Below are 18,325 nucleotides of genomic sequence, written 5' to 3'. Positions count from 1 at the left end.
AGGTCAGTATAGAACACACACCTCAATGAATTTAAAAAGTATGTTTGTAATCTAAATAAACAAGGACTTTGAACTTATCTTTCGGAAGCTGCAAAAACAATTTCTTGAAGGATATCCTATTGCCTCTTAGTTCGGAGGTCTGTTTACCATCATGTATGCCCCCCTGTACTCACAGCCCTAGATCCCTTATGTAAACAACGATTCAGAGGCTACACAACCCAGTTTTGGTAAAGTTAACAACTCCTTCAAGCTGCACAGAATCAAGGTTAGGTTTGGGAATCGATATTTGCAATGGGACAGCCTAATACTAGATATACAGAAATCACAATTAACAGAACTTGTGGCGTCATTTAGAGGTTGGTTGTAATAGGATATCTGCTTAAGGTCAACCACTAAATAATGACAGCTTGCATCCCTCATTTCATTCACAGAGGTTGGGGTTGCTCCAAAGGCTAAGCCACCACTGCCTGTACAATTTAAAACATCCTTCAGTGCCTATATGTGGACCTTCCAATATCATGTACTCAATGTTGTTAACTGTTGAAGCACAGCATTACCATCCTAAGGAAGAAAAATTACCGTGGGAGAAAATTCCTAGTGTGTCAGCGCAATTGATTTTATATGTTACAAAATCAAACCTCAATACTGTATTGGAAAAAAAAATTGTTTTAAAAATATACTGTATTGGAATTTTTTTTTTAATATATTATATATATATATATATATATATATATATATATATATATATATATATATATATATATATATATACATATATATATATAAACTTTCTAAGTTACAGTTAGCCAGATGGGCTACTCCAACACACAGATAGCATGTATCCACAAATGACCCAAATGAGGTTCATTACAGATGCTTTCATTGATATTAATGTTAGAACAAAGATTAATAGTAAGTTAAGTCAATATGGATCCATTGTTTCAGGCTGCAAATGAGTGTGTGAGCTTTCAAAACTAGGGTTGTTTCACTCTCATGTCTCAGACTCCATGTTGCTATGTATTAGCAACAGTCTGTGAAGTTGAATCCCTAAAATAGTTGTATGTCAAATATCTAACGTTTAAGCCTGGTTATGAAGTTTGAGGGCACACAACATCATAAGATAGCAACCTTGAATGTGTTGTAAATTTGAAAAAAATAATTTAAGAATGGGTTATTACTATTATAATCACATGTATTAGTTCCAAATTCTTAAAATATAAAACATGAACTTAACAATGTATCTGATAGCCAGTATATAGAAGTGTAACATGTGTGAGACATCTGAAGCACTCTAGTCAGCAGACACAGGCAATTTGCAGTGAGTTTGCTAGGCATAGAAATACACCCCTCTACTTCAATTTACATGTAGACGAGTTCATGTTTGCATGTTTTTTGGTTTAAATTAAAATGAGTAATGGAAGACATTTTGAAGTACAAGTGACGGATCATTATTTATGGCGCTAATGTGTGTTAATGGAAAACTATAATTATTAGCTAAAAAGTGACATTTTACTACTAGCTCCACTTTCTTTTAGCTAGAATTCTAAAGATATTCTTTGAGCATTATAACAAACGAAAATGAATTAAGATAATTTCCTGCAATGTAGTGATATGCAGTGTTAAAATCCAGACCTGGAACACTGTGTATTGGTAATATGGCTTAATCTATTATAACTTCTACTACAGCAAATTTCTTGTTTTATATGATTTGCAGTGTTAATGGTAAATTGTTAATGTACGTGCTACAAATGGAAGGGTATGGATAATACTTCACATAGGATAGGATGTTACACCTGTTTGGATGGGTGTGTTTTATCAGCTGTGTTAAAGTTAAAAGGTGTAATGGAGTGATGAAGAATGGCATACTATACTTAATGCAAACACAAGGAGATGATGGACGGAGCACTGAAACCTTTCAAACACGCACCCCATCACAGATCTGGGTTGAATCCATCATAATTCTTTAGCTCACATCGCCACCCCAGTTCAGACCCAGTCAAATGCAAATCAGTCTTTACCCTATTCCCCATGAGAATAGTCCAGCCCGAACTACCAAGCCAGGTCTTCCCTGGACTGGAAACAAGCATCCTGGGACCAGTTTTGGACTAACACCCCTCATCAGCCAGGCTGCCAACGTGGGGCATACAAAGCAAACACAAGGAGCTGATGGACGGAGCGCTGAACCTTTTAAGACACTCACCCCCAGTAGCAGATCTGGGTTGAATCCATCAGTGTTCTTTAGCTCACTTCGCCACCTCAGTTCAGACCCAGGCAAATGCAAATCAGTCTTGACCCTATTCCCATTGGGAATAGTTCAGCTCGAGCTACCAAGCCAGATCTTCCTTGGACCAGAAACAAGCATCCTCGGACCGTTTCCAGGGTAACACTCCTCATCAGCCATGCTAGCTTGAATCCAGTGGCAAAGTGAGCAAGAGACTCACGTCTGGGCTTGCCCTGCCAATTTGGGGCAAACATAGCAAACGCAAGGAGATTGCTTGCTACTTTGCTACTGGATTCAAGCTAGCCTGGCTGATGCGGGGTTTTACCCCGAAACTGGTCCCAGAGAGATGGGTGGTGATGAGAAGCCAAAGGAAAGCTTGATTATTAACATTTCCAAAGGAATTTTTACACCCTTATTTTTCTAATGTGGTGGAACATAAAGAAGGCAAGCAAATTCAGACTCAAAAGCAACTACATATAACTGATCACTGATTATTTGATTGACTCCTTGGAGACCATTGTGAATCATCAACTAAAAGACCTAGAACTGGATTCCAAGACTACTATAAAAAATATGACGAACAAAGAATTCAATATTCTGAAACAACTAGCTTCAGATGACAATACCTTCTAAAAAGCGCATAAAGGGGGAGCACTGGTTCTGATGGACTATGACATTTATCATCGGAATGCACAAGAACATGTGGAAGATTTAGAAACCTATAAAAAGTTGGATGCTAAACACACTAATGAATTTATAAAGACATTGAAAATCATAATCATTCGAGCCATTGGCAATGGCATTATCGCCAAGATTGAAAAGAGATATCTGCTGCCAGATACCGTACCCACAATATTCATGCTACCTAAGATGCATAAACATCCATTTAGACCACTTTATCTACACATGGGTCTGTTCATAAGAATAGTGGCATATTCATAGATCATTATCTACAAAAGTTTGTGCAAAGAGTCTCCACTTACACACGAGACACCACTGGCTTTTTGCGTCCATTTCCCCAGTTTGGGTTGCAGGCTATTGAATGAGCTTTCTTACCGAAGGATTACCATGAAGATCTCAAAGTGTTTTTGTTGGTTAATACAATTTACTTTATACCACAGCAATTTCAAATGGGGCAACGATTTTTACCAACAACCGACTGGGACCAGCATGAGAAATTGTGCTGCCCCAAACTTAGCAAATACATTCCTGATTAAGTTTGAGCAAGATCATATTTTAACACAGGAGCTTTGGCTCAACAATTTATCTTTTTTTTTATGATACATTGATGACATATTTTAATATGGCAAGGATCCAGTGATACACTTGAGGAAGCCATACAATCCTTGAACCAGGTGGTACTAAAGTGCAGTTCGCATACGAGATAGATTCAAATAAAATATCATATTTAGATGTATAAGTTACAATGAATAATGGAAAAATTCAGACATCTACCATCATCTCAATTATTGAGGTTGAAAGAATATGTTCATACAATGATGCTTTAAATCAATGCAAAGAACAGATGATTGGCAAATTTGTTAAAAGGCGTTACCCCAATCATAAGTTAAGATAAGCAGGAGGAAGAACATTTTCTAAGGACCGCAAAGCTTTACTAGACAGTAAAAAAACATACACCAATATTATAGAAGCTACAAAATTCAATGGATCATATTGAAAAACTGCCTGCTTTTGAGTAATGAACCAGAGCTGAAATTAGGAAAACAAGTGGACAACACAGTTAACCACATATTAAGGCACTAAATCTTGTTGTAATTGTAACAATATCATAAAAGGTAGCAAGATCTCTCACCCATTGCGTGGCAGATCAAATTCCATACTTCAGCCACATGTGGGCTAGCTTACGTAGGAAAAATAGAAAAGAAAATCAAATCCAGGATAATTGAACACAAGAGTAATATCAGAACTAGTAACCCTCCATCTACTGTAGCACGCCACAACATCAGACAATTCATATATACAGTGCTGGTAGTAGAGTTATTGAAATCTGTGACTGCTCCAGGGCCACCGAGTGTACGACGGGTGTCCTTGGTGGACTTAAGGACACCCACCCATTTTAAACTTCGGCAACAGGGAATGAAGTCCCTGGACCCGAATAGGCTTGAAGAGGGATAATGTGATGTCCACCTGCACTCAAAAATAAATATGATGTGGGGGTTTTGGCTACCCAGGAAATTTTTAAGGTCCCCTCCCTTTAAAAATCAAAAAAGCGAATAGCTCCACCCGCTTGGCCCTGCCCCTTCCCTATTAGTAGTACGCAATGGTGTCCCCATCATTTTCCATGCTGATGGACGGTGTGTTTTCTCTACAATTGCACGTTGAAAAACAATCTGAAATCCTTAATGGAGATGAATGCATTGTTGATTTACTGGCGAACAATCTCTTCTGTAGTGACTGTCCATGACAAGTGGGTTCTTTCCTGTTGTCTCCTGGGCTGAAAGCAAAGCCACAGTTCTCCCATTTTTAGTTGCTGCTAAGCATGCAAAAGCACCAAATCACCTACAAGCCCTGCCCATTTGGTCCTGCCACTTTCACTTTAGTAGTATGCAACGGCATTCCTGCCATTTTCCAGGCTGATGAACAGTGTATTTTATCAACAATTAGGCCTTGAAAAACAATCTGAAATCCTAGATGGAGGTAAATGCATTGTTGATTTATTGGAGGGCAATCTCTCCTGTAGTGACTGTCCAAGACAGGTGGGCTCTTTCTTGTTGTCTCCTTGTCTGAGAGTCCACAGTTCTCCATTTTAATTGCTGCTGAGTAGGCAAAGGATCCCAATCACTTACAAGTTCTGCTCATTTGGCCCCGCGACTTTCATGTTACTAGTGTGCAACAGTGACCCCCTACATTTTTAGGATAGGCTAATGGACAGTTTGTTTTCTCTACGATTGCACATCGAAAAACTATCTGATATCCTTGATGGAGGTGAATGCATTATTGAACTATTAGAGCACAATCTCTTCTGTAGTGACTGTCCAAGATGAGTGGGTTTTTTCTTTTCTTGTCATCTCCTGGTCTGAGGGCAGAGTGCATGGTTCTCCCTTTTAATTGCTGCTGAGTATGCAAAGGTGCTAAATCACCTTTAAGGTCCGCCCATTTGGCCCTATCGCTTCCACATTAGTAATAAGTAAAGGTGCTGGCTCCAGGTGGGTTGGCCACAGGGCCTAGCAGTGCGCAGTGCAGGGTTAGCTACCTATGGGGGGTTTGCTACAGGGCCTGCGCAGCGGGGTTGGCCATACGCATGTTAATAAAATATCACCTTACATTAAATAAAAACCTAGAAATTCACTGAAAAAAACATAGGTTAAACTTACCTTATAGTTAGGTCTGAATAAAATATTTGTTTTTGTTTAAAACCTTGGAAATTTAAAGAAAAAACTAAGATTGAAGAAATGTTATATTTAGGTGGATATGTCAATAAAAACATTAACGTTTTGAACAAAAAAAACAAAAAAACACAGTTATTCACCAGTTATAGTTTGCAGTGCTAATTATAACTTGCGTCCCTGCCATCCACTGCTTATAACCTGACATATTTCATCACTCATGACATGTTAAATGACATTATTTATGACATCACTGATGACATCATCCAATGAGTGTGATAGTTTGTTTCATAGTTTACATAGTGGTGGGCAGCGATCATATTACTTTTCTACCTAAGTTTGAACAGCTTATGGGAGTCAAAACACATGTGCTTCTAATGTATCTTAGGTGTGTAGAGTGTAGACGTATTTAACATGCTATAAATCTTTGTATTTAAAAGAAAATCTGAGTGCAGATAACAGTTGACGACTTGTGTCCAATATGTTCCACACAGGTTTTTTGGTTCTGCAAAAAAATGTTTCACCAGGAACAATGATTCCATGAAGTAGATACGAAGTATTGTAAGGTGCCTTCAGTTCAGAATCATCTCAGCATGACATAACATAGAAGACTGTGTACACCAGGTACTAACCTATGTACATGTGCTTCTTCTGCTTCAGGAAATGGACATCTGTAACGTTTTCACCACAGTATGATGGCTACGGATAGTAAAGGCTTTAGCACCTTCAGACCTATTTTAAGTGAATAGTGTATTTTTTGACAAGTGTTGCACAGAGTGCACCCTGTTCTTGGTAGATACTTTTTAATGCTCTGTGGGGGATTTCTCATGAGAGTTTCACAATCTGGAAACAGTGTGGTACAGAGTAAACACTCTTCATAGAGTAAACACTGTTTACAGTACTCACTTTTTTAATCATATCAGCTACATTACTTAATGAACGTTTGGTGACTGTAAGGAGTTTGATAAAGATAAAAGATGTCCGTAGTAGGGCATTAATTTTGGAACAGATGTTGAGTATCTTGGCTTTCTCTGAACAGTTCTAGGCATATTCAACACCATGTGCAATGTGGTTTTCCCATATATCTGTGGTTGATTGCTAATGTGAACTAGGCTACCCGTGAAGTGTATGTAAATGGTAAATGTTGCATATAACAAATGCTTGCTACACCTGAGGGAGTTGCATCTGTGATGGCATTAATGAGGCTTCATAATATTGAGAACTTTTTTGTACTATTTTACAGGGTAATGTGTACAAAAGAAGCTTGGATAATGTCATCCGTGATATCATCAATGATGTAATTTGACATGTCATCAGTGATGCCATAAATGATATCATAGTACACGTAATATGTTAGGTCATAAGGAGTGCATGGTAGGGTTGCAAGTTATAGTGAGCACTGCTAACATTAACTGGTGAATTTCTATGTTTTTTTAAGTTCCAAACGGTAATGTTGTTACTGACATATTCACTTAACTATAAAATTACTTTAACCTTTCTTTTTTGTGTGAATATATATAAAGATATCGGCATATGGACTTTACCCGTACCAATAAATGCTGTAAGCGAACACTGCGGTTTGAGTGTTTCTTAAACTGAGGGGCAACCCTGGAGCTTTGGGTATTTATGCGGTCGTCCTAGCGCAAAGAATGCACCACCCCTGTATCAAGGGGGCCACACAATGAGATTATTGTCGAGCCTGCATGTGGAACCACAGTGATGGATGAGGAAAGAGTCCCTATGCTGAGGCCCATACAAGCCCCGTCATTTTCAGCAGTAAATATGGTGTGCAGCCATTATGGAGTGAATGCGGTACTACTATTCCCAGCATGCACGGCATAGTTCTATCAAGACAGCCCATTTGGGGGTGTGCTATTGAATTTAAAATGCGGGAACAAACCGGAACTGCACACGATCCCCGCCACGCCTCTGAGGAAGAAAGTATTTTGAAATGCGTCAGGCGTGTCAGAGCAGCTGACATCAAAGATATCGGCATATGGACTTTGGCCGTACCAATAAACACTGTAAGCGAACACTGCAGTTCGCGTGCTTCTTAAACTGAGGGGCAACCCTGGAGCTTTGGAGATATATATATATATATATCATTAAGTTATCTTTATCTATATATTCATATATATTTTAGATATCTATATACATATATTACCTACTGGCGGTCGCCAGTAGGTAGTTATAGTTAGGACCTATTATCCATAGGAAATCCGCAACATTCTATTTGGAATAACTTTGGCGCCGGTTGACGAATCTTCGCAAAATTTTCAAAACTGGTGGGGCCTCCGGTCCGCTCCTATCCTGAAAGTCTCGGGGTGATTCGTGAAGCGAGGGCCGAGAAAAAAGGAGGGTTCCAAAACGTGTTTTCCCATGCAATTTTCCATAGGAACCTTTAATCGCAGCTACAGCTCGAACTGCTGAACGGAATTACACCAAATTTGCCAAAAAGGTAGCCCTTGGTTCAGAGTCGTGCCTTTTTGTTAAATGGTATAAATCTGTTCAGTAGTTTTTTAGGTATTAAAGGAAAAAAAGATAGATATATCTGGGCGGAGCCTAACCACACATCTTATCTTGAGATCTGATTGGCTGTCAGCACTTCATCCAAGAAGTGTTGGCAGCCATCTTGGGACCAATATACATGATAGCACCTGATTAAAAAGCACTGCAGTTAATAGAAGGTTTTAAGACTTTAGTTACATTATAAATCATGTTTGAGAGAAAACTATTTTCTCATGCTTTACCCACAGAGATTTGGAAGGTGATCTATAAGCCAAACTGAGAGCATATTTTCTGTAAATTTACATTATCTTTCTCAGTCATGTGAGAATGAAGTCTGACATTCTCAGTAAAACATGTACATCCAACAAGGGCAGAGACTGTCAGTTGTTTCCTTTGTGTTCTACTGCAGCTTCCCAGAGTGTTCTAAAGAACAACTAGAGCTCTAACAGTACTACTTATGACAAACGTATGGCACACCTGAAGCCATCTTGATTGGAATAAAGTGGTAACTCTTAAAACATTTAATTTAAAAAGGAACAAAATGAGGGGGTTCATTTTGCTATAGAAAGTATGATTAGTGCTGCAGAAAGAAAAATTAGGGCACATTTTGAGTGACTTCTCAAATCCTCTTCTATTTCATTAAAAACTTCTGACATGCAGACTGAAACATACACTTTCAGTACCAGCAGCAGACTTCCCTGGTGAGCAGTAGCTTTACTACAGTGATCTAATAAGCAACTACAGTGCTAACATTCTGAATTTATGGCAAATGTGTGACACATCTGAATGCCTTCTTGATGGAATCAAAGTAAAAAAACTGAAAGTATTTCCTACTGAGAAGACTGTAGTAAATTAGGAAACTTTATAACAAATAAGTCTCCCAAGATGGCCACCAGAGACAAAAGAGCCCAAATGTAGCACAAATATCACCCAGATGTAGCCCAAGTATAGCCCAATGACAGAATGTCCCAGTGTGTTCTAATGAACAACTAGAGCGCTAACAGTCTTACTTATGACAAAAGTACGGCACACCTGAAGCCATTTTGATTGGAAAAAAGTGATAACGCTTAAAACATTTAATTTGCAAAGGAACAAAATGAGGGGGTTCATTTTGCCATAGAAATTATGATTAGTGCTGTAGAAAGAAAAATTAGGGCACATTTTGAGTGACTTCTCAAACCCTCTTCTATTTCATTAAAACATTCTGACATGCAGACTGAAACATGCACTTTGAATACCAGCAAGAGACTTCCCTGGTGAGCAGTAGCTTTACTACAGTGATCTAATGAGCAACTAGAGTGCTAACATTCAGAATTTATGGCAAATGTGTGACACATCTGAATGCTTTCTTGAAGTAAACAAGCATTGAAAATGCAATAGGTGTCGCCCTGGTTTAAGTTAACCCCTTCAGTGCCCGCCCCTTTCTCCGCCCTGTGCCGGCCGTTTCATTAGCGGGCGGGGTTTATGACGAGCTGGTCTCGTCATGGGCACAGCGCAACCGCGGCCCATGACGAGACCAGCTCGTCATGGGCATTGAAGAGGTTCAAGCAATTCAGTTTGTAATTAGGTGGCTTTTTAGCTTTGCATTTATTAGTGTTTTTCAAACTTTCATGTACATAACATGCATATGTATGCATATATGTATATGTATATGTATGCATGCATTTATAATTGCATTTATATAGATATGAGGATTATATATATGTTTATATATGTATGTATTTATATATGCACATACATATATATAAATGCATATGCATATATATATGTGCATATGTGTGCGTGTAGAGAGAGGTAGAGAGAGGTAGAGGTATAGAGGTAGAGGTGTAGAGGTAGAGAGGTAGAGGTAGAGAGGTAGAGGTAGAGAGAGGTAGAGAGGTAAGGAGTAGAGGATGAGTAGTAGAGAGTAGAGAGTGAGTAGTAGAGAGTAGTAGAGAGTAGCAGAGAGTGAGTAGTAGAGAGTAGTAGAGTGAGTAGTAGAGAATGAGTAGTAGAGAGTTGTAGAGTTGTAGAGAGTGAGTAGTAGAGTGAGTAGTAGAGAGTAGTAGAGAGTGAGTAGCAGAGAGAGAGTAGTAGAGAGTAGTAGAGAGTGCGTAGTAGAGTGAGTAGTAGAGAGTAGTAGAGAGTGAGTAGTAGAGAGTGAGTAGTAGAGAGTAGTAGAGAGAGAGTAGTACAGAGTAGTAGAGAGTAGTGGAGTAGTAGAGAGTGAGTAGTAGAGAGTGAGTAGTAGAGAGAGAGTAGTAGGGAGTAGTAGAGTAGTAGAGAGTGAGTAGTACAGAGTAGTGGAGTAGTAGAGAGTAGTGGAGTAGTAGAGAGTGAGTAGTAGAGTGAGTAGTAGAGAGTAGTAGAGAGTGAGTAGTAGAGTGAGTAGTAGAGAGTAGTAGAGAGCGAGTAATAGAGAGCAAGTAGTAGAGAGTGTGTAGTAGAGAGTGAGTAGTAGAGAGCAGTAGAGAGTGAGTAGTAGAGAGAGTAATAGAGAGTGAGTAGTAGAGTGAGTAGTAGAGAGCGAGTAGTAGAGAGTGAGTAGTGGAGAGTGAGTAGTAGAGAGTAGCAGAGAGTGACCAGTAGAGAGAGAGTAGTAGAGAGTAGTAGAGTAGTAGAGAGTAGTAGAGAGTGGGTAGTAGAGAGTGAGTAGTAGAGAGTAGTAGAGAGCGAGTAGTAGAGAGTGAGTAGTGGAGAGTGAGTAGTAGAGAGTACTAGAGAGCGAGTAGTAGAGAGCGAGTAGTAGAGAGTGAGTAGTAGAGAGTGAGTAGTAGAGAGTGAGTAGTAGAGAGCAGCAGAGTGAGTAGTAGAGAGGGAGTAGTAGAGAGAGAGTAGCAGAGAGTGAGTGGTAGAGAGTAGTAGAGAGTATTAGAGTGAGTAGTAGAGAGTAGTAGCGAGTGAGTAGTAGAGAGTGAGTAGTTTAATTTAAAAGGAACACAATGAGGGGGTTCATTTTGCCATAGATGATTAGTGCTGAAAAAAGAAAAATTAGGGCACATTTTGAGTGACTTCTCAAATCCTCTTCTGTTTCATTAAAAAATTCTGACATGCAGACTGAAACATGCACTTTCAATACCAGCAGCAGACTTCCCTGGTGACCACTAGCTTTACTACTGTGATCTAATAAGCAACTGGAGTGCTAATATTCTGAATTTAAGGCAAATGTGTGACACATCTGAATGCCTTCGTGATGGAATCAAAGTAAAAAACTGAAAGTATTTCCTACTGAGGAGACTGTAGTAAATGAGGAAATTAGGAAACTTAATAACAAATAAGTCTCCCAAGATGACCACCAGAGACAAAAGAGCCCAAATGTAGCACAAATATCACCCAGATGTAGCCCAAGTATAGCCCAATGACAGAGTGTTCTAAAGAACAAATAGAGTGCTAACAGTCTACCTTATGACAAAAGTATGGCACACCTGAAGCCATCCTGATTGGAATAAAGTGATAACACTTAAAACATTTAATTTGCAGAAGGAACAAAATGAGGGGGTTCATTTTGCAATAGAAAGTATGATTAGTGCTGATAAAAGAAAAATTAGGGCACATTTTGAGTGACTTCTCAAATCCTCTTCTATTTCATTAAAAAGTTCTGACATGCAAACTGAAACATGCACTTTGAATACCAGCAGCAGAACTTTCCTGGTGAGCAGTAGCCTTACTACAGTGATCTAATGAGCAACTAGAGTGCTAACATGGCTTTTTCGCTTTGCTTTTATTAGTGTTTTTCAAACTTTCATGTACATAACATTCATATGTATGCATATATGTATATGTATATGTATGCATGCATTTATATTTGTATTTATATAGATATGAGGATTATATATATGTTTATATATGTATGTATATATATATTCACTGAAAAAAACAAAGGTTTCAGGGGCGTTATAGTTAGGAATTGGCATTTAAAAAACCTTAGAAATTCACTGAAAAAACCATAGGTTTCAGGGGTGTTATAGTTAGCTGGACATTTCCCTCGTACAAAACCCTAGAAATTCCCCTTTTATAGTTAGTTCAGCTAACTATAACTCGCACCCCCGCAATGCTCTGCTGATGACGTCACATATTACATCACTCATGACATGGTCAGTGACATTACTGATGACATCACTGATGACATCTCAAATGACATCACTGATGACATCACTGATGACGTCATCCAGTGAGTATGTGTTTCTGTAAAGTTTTAATATGTTTACTATATATAGGGAAAGGCCTGTTGAAGAATGAGTGGGTGTACAAGTGTGTGAATGGATGATTTTGTAGTTGTGTAACTGACTCTATAAGTGAGTCATTAAATGTATCTTACTACAGACTAGTGACTAAACTGTGTGAATGTCTGTATGTGTCTGTGTGTTGGTGTATAAGTGGCTGCATGGTTTTGTGAATAGCTATATGAGTGTCTATATGGGTTATTGATTGGTTGTCTGAGTATCTGTATGGGTGCCTGAGTGTTTGTGTGCGTAGGCTGTGTGTGACTCTGTGCATAGATGTGTGAGTGGGTGATTCTATGGGTGCATGGTTTTAAGAGTACATCTGTGATGAACTGTATGGTTGAGGGAGTGTATGTATTGGTGTGTTAGGGATTGAATGTATATCTCAGTGGTACATTTGTGACTAACTACATATGTGAAAGGCAGTATATATGTGTGTAAGAGTATATAAGTGGGTATATGTGAGAGTGTGTGATTGTGAGAGTGGCTGTATGGATGAGTGTGTGCTTGTATCAATGATTGTATAAGAGCGTAAGAATGTGGTACTATTTTTATGAGTAAGTGAACTTTAGTGTGTATAACTGCATAGGTGAGTAAATGGGAGTGTAATTAATTATTTGCATGACTGACTAGGTGTGAGAGTACCTCTATGGATGATTGGTGGTGTGTGAGTTTCTATGTAGGTAGATAAATGCATATGATAGTCTTGTACGGAGTGACTGTAAGTATGAGTGACTGTACAGGTGAATGAGTGGAGGTGTATGTAGACCTAAGAGTTAATAAGTGGGTATGTAGTTATTGGTATTGGAGTATCTATGGTTTTGAGAATGGACGTCTGAAATTTTGAGTTGGTGTATCAACGGTTAAATTAGGGTGTGAGAAGATGCAGTAATTTATCACATGGATGACGTCATCAGTGATGTCATCAGTGATGTCATTTGAGATGTCATCAGTGATGTCACTGACCATGTCATGAGTGATGTAATATGTGACATCATCAGCAGTTAGCTGAACTAACTATAACAGGGGAATTTCTAGGGTTTTGTACGAGGGAAATGTCCAGCTAACTATAACACCCCTGAAACCTATGGTTTTTTCAGTGAATTTCTAAGGTTTTTTAAATGCAAATTCCTAACTATAACGTGCATGAAACATTTGTTTTTTTCAGTGAAGTTCAAAGGTTTTTTAAATGCCAATTCCTAACTATAACGTGCATGAAACCTATGGTTTTATCAGTGAATGTCAAAGGTTTTTTGAATGTTAATTCCTACCTAAAACTTATCGCTGAAGATATCATGTTTAATGTTTTTGATTGGATTTGTATATTTTTCAAATTCAGTGTGTCAATTTCATTAATTACATTTTCTTTAAAATACATTTTTATCACCATTTTTTAAACTTATTTTTTCAATTAATTCTTTTAAAAACTAAAAAATATTATTTGAACTTAATGGGTTTTTCAAACATATTTTTTTATATTTTTCAAAATATTTTTTTAACTGTATGTGCAAAACTTTATTTTATATATTTTTTCCAATGTTTTTGGATCCGCACACCCTAAGCGCACCGTTCCCGATCCCTACGCGATAGCATCCGCGCATGGTATGCGTTGGGTACGTGTTTAATGCGCGATCGCAATGCGACCGGTACGCGACTCCCAGCGTATACGCGACACGTTCGATGTACGTAACGCGACGTTTAGGCTCTTCCGCGATGCGTCATCTGCGTCTATGACGCGGTAGGTGCGCGGATCCCGTGAAATATTTAACATTAAAAAAACATATATATGTGTATTTCATGTGAATATTAATTGAAGACAAACTCTAAACTAGTCTTAAAACTAATATATTTTTACATCTAATCCTATAATTTTTTTTAATTCAATTTCGCGGATGCGCGCTGGGTGCGTGCTGCGTAAGCGCAGGGTGCATGGATCCCATGTGACCTGCAAAAAAAGAGATTTGATTGGTTAATTACACTTCCTCTTCTAACTATTGAAAGACCCCACCCATTTCAATCATTCTTCTTTGACCTTCTTTAGAGCACCATCTCTTTGGAGAGAAGAAGATTGTTTAGACTAAGTTTACACTTAGCTCTAACTTTTTTCAACCAAAAATGGCTTCAGGGCAGCAGGCATCACCTGCATCACCTCATACTTCTGAGGATAAATTTTTGGCGAAGGCACCACCCAAAGAACGTTTTTCTTCAGTGGTGTGGAAATTTTCTACTTTTCCCGAGGGGCAGAATAAGACCAATCCCACCTTGGTCACGTGCAAGATTTGCAAAAGAGTCCTGTCGTGAGGGGATCCTAACAAGAAATACTCTTGCGGCACGGAAAGTATGATGAATCACATGAGGACCCTTCATCCAAACAATCTGGCACCAGAAGAGTGCCGACGGATGAGAAACACTCCTGCTCCTGCGCCATCCACCTCATCGCAGCCGAGCACATCATGAGTGCATCCATCAGCCCAAACCTTGGACATCCGTCCTCAATTTCAATTTTTAAAAGTGCTCTGCACTAAGTGCAATGCGACTTTGTGCTATGGTGAGCAGTCGATCAATCTGATCTGCCGCCGCCAAGAAAGTCACATTTGCTAGTTTTTTGGTTTTTTTTATTGTTCCCTGAAGTTCATTGTTTGGTTTCGCCTGTTTTTTTTTTTTTTGCAGAAAAACCCCCAAAATTTAAAAATTGTTCAGAAAACCCAAAAAAAATTATAAAAGAAGAAAGAAGAAAAAAAAAAGTTCTTGTAAGAACTAACTTTCCTGGTTTAAAAAAAGAGTTAGTGTTAGTTTAGATGAATGTATGTGTAGTACGTAATTGACTGAATGAATGCATTAGTAGTGTATGGTGAATGTATAAGTGCAGAAGTATGAGGAAGTGCTGCAGCATCACACAGTAACCTCTAACTGCAGTGTGCTGTAGTACTTCCGAAGCACAGGGACGCAACATATGTACATAAATATGTTGCAAATCTATGCTTCTGTCTGCACGGCTGCTTAAACTGCAGCCATGTGGTGACACAGGCACCCTTGCACCATAGTGCACGGATATCTGTGTCATGTGCTGTTTGTTTTTCTGCAGGAAGACACACCTTCCTGCACAAAAACAATGAGAAAATGCATTTTTCTCATTCTATGTATGCTGAACCTTTCAGCATGCATTGAAGATATAAAAATGTGGAGACATGAAAACAAGTCTCCTTGTTGTGCTTTCCTACACCAATTTTAGAATGGTGCACCATTCACACACATATCGAGATTTATGATTTCTGATAAATCTAGACATGTGTCTTGTTCTATGAGTATTCAGTGCAATCATGCACAACAACACTTATAGAACACCCTTTCAAAACAAAGTGGTCTGCATGATGAGGTTGTATTTACATGGAGTATAAAAAGCGCACAGAGTGCCTTTTCCTCTCTTTGTAAATATGAAAGAGTATCTTACACAATAACTATGTTACAAAAAGTGACATATTTCCGTTTTTAAAATTCCTTGTGAATGATAAAAGTAAGCACAGAGTTTTGTCTGCAAAGATGTTCAAAGAAGAATGATTGAAATAATTGCGTTCCTTCAATAGCTAAAATAGGAAATATTATGAACCCCTCAAATCTCTTTTTTTGCAGGTCACATGATGTCTGATTGTGGTCAGATTTCAAAACTACATAGGTATAAACAGAGTGTTTTCTAGAAACATGTTTCCACTTTGTAGCTTCTTGCAGACCTCCTCATTCAGCATATTGAGACTTAGTTAAACTTACCTTCACAGTAATAGGAATAAAAAATGGTACACATTTTTTTCACATTTTCATTCCAATCTAAATTCTTAAAAAATGCCTATTTTAAAATTTGGATCTGTGAAAGAAAAGGAAAAAAAAATTATAACATGTAATAATACATTTTTTACAACACAGCATAATTTCCACAAAGTAATTTTTTTGCCTTTTTTGCTGTTCTCAGAATATATTAAATTTCACTAAAAATAGTGATTTCAATCGTACTCATTACTTAACAGCGGGCGAAAAAAACACAATCTCAAAGATTGTTAAAAAAAAAACAACATGCTATTCTCAACAAAAAAAAACAAGATACAAATCACAGATATATAAAATGCACACAGCTAACATTTTTTAACTTTAACTTACAAAAACTGTAAATGATGTCGCTTTAAAATATTCACCGAATCTAAAGATATATTTTTGGAGGCTGCACCACGCCCACAACGTTTTCCTTCAGTGATGTGGAAATTTTCTACTTTTCTCGAGGGGCAAACAAAGACCAATGCCACCTTTGTCACGCGCAAGATTTTCAAAAGAGTTCTGTTACGAGGGGATCCTAACAAAAAATACTTGTGCGGCACAGCAAGTATGATGAAACACCTAAGGACCCTTCATCCAAACAATCTTGCATGAGAAGAGTGCAAACAGATGAGAAACACTGCTGTTCTGTATCTGTAAAAAAGAATCACAAATAAATGTATATTAATAACTTTCAAATTTATACTATTCCATTACTGTACAAACACATTTTATATAAATACTGACTAAGAAACTATAGCCCTGAACCACAAGTCTGACGATGGTTAAAATACTACATGCATAGTGCATACTACTTTGAAGCAGTTCATGCCCTAAAGCCTACCTCACTAAAACACTACATACTAACTGACTAAATGATTAAAGTACTATAAGGAGACACACTGGGTGAGTGACAGGGTGTTTGCTAGAAGTGTATGAATACTAACTAGGGAAATGAAGGTGTGAAACACAACTGTGTAGGTGATTAGAGGACTGCATCCACACTGCATAGGCATTTAAAGCAGTCCATGTGCTACGGCCTGGCTCACTGTATGACTACTTGGGTACTGACTGAATGATTAGAGTACAGCGAGGAGAGTGCCTAGGTGAATGTATAAGTGGTAGGCTTTTCGCACAGGGAATGGATTAGTACTTGGTACTGAATGGGTCACTAGAGGAGTGCAAAGGCAGTGACAGGATGTTTGCTGGATTGTATGGATACTGACTAGGGAATTGAAAGTGTGAAAGACAAGTGTCTAGGTGGTTAGAAGACTGCATACATAGTGGATAGGGGTTTGAAGCAGTCCATGTACTAAGGCCTGGCTCAGTGCATGAATACTTAGGCCCTGACTGAATGATTAGAGTACTGCAAAGATAGTATCTTGGTGAATTTATAAGTGTTTGAGTTTTCGCACAGTGAATGGATTAGTACATGATGCTGAATGGGTCACTAGAGGACTGCAAAGGGAGTTACAGGGTGTTTCCTGGAAGTGTATGGATACTGACTAGCGAATTGAAAATGTGAAAGACAAGTGTATAGTATGTTAGAAGACTGCAGTCTAAACTTAGGACTACTAAATTGAGAAAAATCCTAATTTTAAGACTTTCGGTATTCACAGAAGGCATTTAGGAGTCCTAAAGTTAGGAGTCCTAACTATACTACTACTAAACTGAGAAAAATCCTAATTTTAAGGCTTTCGGTATTCACAAAAGGCATTTAGGAGTCCTAAAGTTAGGAGTCCTAAATTTAGGACTACTAAATTGAGAAAAATCCTAATTTTAAGACTTTCGGTATTCACAGAAGGCATTTAGGAGTCCTAAAGTTAGGAGTCCTAACTATACTACTACTAAATGGAGAAAAATCCTAATTTTAAGACTTTCGGTATTCACAGAAGGCATTTAGGAGTCCTAAAGTTAGGACTCCTAACTTCTGTGAATACCGAAATGAGTAAGTGCCTTCTGTGAATACCAAAATGAGTAAGTGCCTTCGGTGAATACCAAAATGGTAGTAAGTTTAGGATTTTGTCTTAAGTTAGTTCTGTGAATCGGGCCCTACATATTTAAGTACAGCACATTAGTGTCAAGCATGACTCATTTAATCAACGCATAAGCAATGACTGGCTTCTAATCCTACTAAAACTTGACAACATGACAGGTTTTAAAACAGTTATCTGTCAGCAAATACATGATGTTACCAAATGCTTCTTTCACAGTGATCCCAAATACACACTAACTCACAGTGTGAT

At 38.2% G+C, this 18,325-nt stretch overlaps 1 protein-coding gene across 1 annotated transcript in view; it reads right to left on the bottom strand.

Annotated features, from left to right (window-relative positions):
* Nucleotides 1–18,325, bottom strand: part of LOC146817941 (potassium/sodium hyperpolarization-activated cyclic nucleotide-gated channel 1-like) — a 1,926,818-nt gene that overhangs the window by 1,578,631 nt on the left and 329,862 nt on the right. The window lies entirely within an intron of this gene.

The sequence above is a fragment of the Triturus cristatus genome, chromosome 6 (assembly GCF_964204655.1).
Source record: "Triturus cristatus chromosome 6, aTriCri1.1, whole genome shotgun sequence".
NCBI lineage: Eukaryota > Metazoa > Chordata > Amphibia > Caudata > Salamandridae > Triturus > Triturus cristatus.
This window is presented reverse-complemented; position numbering and strand designations above follow the sequence as displayed.